Source organism: Arabidopsis lyrata (assembly GCF_000004255.2).
Source record: "Arabidopsis lyrata subsp. lyrata unplaced genomic scaffold ARALYscaffold_1, whole genome shotgun sequence".
NCBI lineage: Eukaryota > Viridiplantae > Streptophyta > Magnoliopsida > Brassicales > Brassicaceae > Arabidopsis > Arabidopsis lyrata.
In genome coordinates this window covers 31707125-31710642 of record NW_003302555.1, presented here as the reverse complement: position 1 = coordinate 31710642, position 3518 = coordinate 31707125, and the positions used below count along the sequence as shown (strand labels likewise).

General features: G+C 33.5%; 2 pseudogenes; one reads left to right on the top strand and one right to left on the bottom strand.

Moving 5' to 3' along the window:
- Positions 1–303: 303 nt before the first annotated feature.
- On the bottom strand, positions 304–1440 carry LOC9330687 (annotated as a pseudogene).
- A 4-nt stretch (positions 1441–1444) lies between these two features.
- On the top strand, positions 1445–2541 carry LOC110224495 (annotated as a pseudogene).
- The last annotated feature ends 977 nt before the right edge of the window (positions 2542–3518 follow it).

Sequence of the window (3518 nt, the reverse complement as noted above, 5' to 3'; positions counted from 1 at the left end):
GGGCCGGGTGGTACTGAAAGAGTGTGTGATTGATCGTTTCCTCTGGTGCGCCACATCGGACATATCCTGTGTCACAATCAATTCCTCTTATCCGCAAATTCGCCGTAACCGTTACACATCCCATTAAAATTTACCACAAGAAATTGCGTACCTTAGGTGGATACTACACTTTCCAAGAATGTGCTTTTCGCGGTATTTGTCATCAACAATATTTGAAACTTGTGAGCTAATTATTGGTGAGTTTTATTTATTTCTTTATTTGTCATCATTTGGGAATATCGAATTTCAATTTAGTTTTTGAGAAATAAAATTTTTTAACAAAATAACATCCATATCAAATCTAGGAAATATATAACCATGTCAACAAAAAAGAGAAAATAGATTTATTGGTAGGTGAACTAGATTTATGAGAGACAACCTTGTAAGTTGGTTTTAGCATATCTTTGGAATCCTTTAGATTTTCTTTATGATCTTACCGCCCGGTTAAAAGTATTTTCTTCAAGGCTGTATTTCAAAAATACGCTACTAGTTTTTATTTTACTTGGTGTCGATGATGTCTTCATCTGAAGAAAGTCTACAGAGGATAAAATACATGGAGGCACTAATGAAAATTTAATCAGATCTATCTCTGGAAGGTGGTCAAGTTCCTAGTAACATAAAACAAATTTGAAATTTTTTCTTGGGATACGAATCTCAATGTAATTACATAAAACATAGGCAAATGAAACACACCAGGACAAGCAAATGTAAATTTATAAAGCTGCAACCACGAAAGGCTGGTAAAACATCCCAAGACGATTCGAGGCAACGGTTCCACCTTGGAATAGCCTTAGCAATAAAGGGAAGTAAACGCCATCTACAAACTTGTATAACCTTATTGTTAATGAATAAAACATTCATGTGTACCTCTAGAGTTCGAGCATATATGGTCACTTCGTAAAATATGGATATCCTAATGGTAAAATTATGGATATTAGTTATCTCCAACGGATCATCATACTCGACATCAAACACAACATCAACGTTTACCTCTGTACAGGGATCAATACTAAGTATTACAAATCTTTAAGGTTGGTAATCACTGATACTCAAATACTCAAGACTCGGAGCATCGATTCAACACCGGGATCGTCACACTCGAGACGCTGAGACTCTAGTGTGAAGCTTTCCAGTGGTTGTGAACGAAATCGCAAAACTTTGAGATAATCGTCGAATGAGTGATCACAGTTAAATCCACAAGAACCAGACAACTCGATAAGAGAGTCTCCAAAACGAAATCGCCATCAAACTTGGCCTCCTCTAAATACATATTTTTGACACAAGGTACAGAAACCGATTTTGATTCTGATGATCAAAGACAAGACATTAGAGAGTCAAATCCACCAAAGTCGAACATGTATAGAGCGAGAGAGGCATCATAACTAAGGCTCCAACGACTAAAAAAAACGTTAGAGCCTTAGTTAGGATGCCTCTCTCGCTTTATTCTTGTGCGATTTTGGTGGATTTGACTCTCTATTGTGTTGTCTTTCATCATCCAGAATTAAAATTGGTTTCTTTACCTCGTGTCAATACTATGTATTTAAAAGGGGTTTAGTTTGGTGGTGATTCCAGTCTGGAGACTCTCATATCAAGATGTCCGGTTATTAAGGATTTAATTATGATTACACATCTGAATGATTATCTCAAAGTCGTACGTGTTCGTTCTCAATCACTGAAAAACATCATACTAAAATCTCAGCGTCTCGAGTGTGATGATCAGGTTTTTGAAATTGATGCTCCGAGTTTTGAATATGAGTATTAATGATTACCAACCTAAAAGTTTTATAATACATAGTAGTGGTTCCTCTACTGAGGTAAACGTTGATGTTATGTTTGGTATCGAGTATGATGAACCATTGGATATAACTAAGCTTCATGATATTGTCATTGGGACCACATTTGAAAAATGACCATATTTGTTTGAACTATAGAGGTACAATTACTTTCTTTAGTTCTATACACAAGTCATCCATTCCATGCTATAACCGTTGCCTCCATTTTCTAACTTGTCTCGCTTGGATGCTTTGTTAGTCGAATCTTCTTGGGAACTTTTACCAGCCTTTCTTGGTTGCTGCATGAATCTAGATTCGCTCATCCTAGTGTGTTTTATTTGCCTATGTTAATTGTACTTACATTGAGATTCATATCCCAAGAAAAGTTCTCAAAAGTTTTTATTTTACTAGGAACTTGACCGCCTATAAAGGAGATTAAACTTTCACCAGTGCCTCAATGTGTCTTATCCTCTCTCGACTCTCTTCAGCTGAAGACACCATCAACACCAAGTAAAATGAAACTTTAACTAGCTACGTATTTTTGGAAGAATTGTACAGCCTTGAAGAAACTGCTTTTAAGTGGGCGGTAACATCAATCAAGAAATCAAGAGGAATCCAAAGATATGCTAAAACCAACTTATATTACAAGGTTGTCTCTCATAAATCCAGTTGACCTAGGTCTACCACCTTATCTATAGTAAGGCTTTCTCGTTTTTTGTTTGTTTGTTTTTGACATGGCTATATGTTTCCTAGTTTTATATGGATGTTATTTAGTTTAAAAATTTTATTGAACTTAAAAACTATATTGAAATTTGACTATGATATGATTTATTGGATTGTAAGCTTTTATTCCGAAACCAAATCGTCAACTATATTGCGTTTAAGTGATTTATTTCATGGTTATTTGTTCCATCTACGTAAGACTCTAAAACCTTCTTTTTTTCTTGGTATGAAATACTCATTTTTGTTTTCATTTCAAGACTTGGACTCTAGAGTTTATGGATATTTACAAACTTATTTGTCTATTTTATTTTATTTTGCCAACAAAATGCATTATATGAGAAGTTGAATTCGTGTGGTATTAGCGTAATAACAATTGCACAAACTCCAAAACAACATTTCTAAGTCAATTTTTATTAATCTATTTTTATTAAGGGAGACTCACAAAAATGCCCCTTTTTTAATACCCATTTTCAAAAATGCCCCCTTTAGCTGTCCATTTTTAAAAATACCCCTTTTTATGTACAAAATGACTAAATTACCCTTCTTTTAATAAAAGATATCACAAATATATAAGGAAATATAACAAAATTAGGTCCACAAAATACAAAATATTTTTTGGAGGGAAAAGTGATCCCGCAATTTTTCCCGCCAAAACACTTGTAAAAACTTGTAAAACCTTTAAAATACCTTGTAAAATTTTCCCGTCAAACTTTTTCCCGCCAAAAAATTTTCCCGCCAAAAAATTTTTTTTGTGGGAAAAGTGATTCCGCAATTTTTTTGGCGTTAAATTTTTGGCGGGAAAATTTTTCCCGCCAAAAATTTACAAGGTATTTTAAAGGTTTTTTACAAGGTATTTATAAGGTTTTACAATGTATTTTAAAAGGTTTTACAATGTATTTACAAGGTATTTATAAGATATTATAAGATTTTACAAGCTATTTTATAAGGTTTTTACAAGTTATAAGGTTTTACAAGTTTTTTATA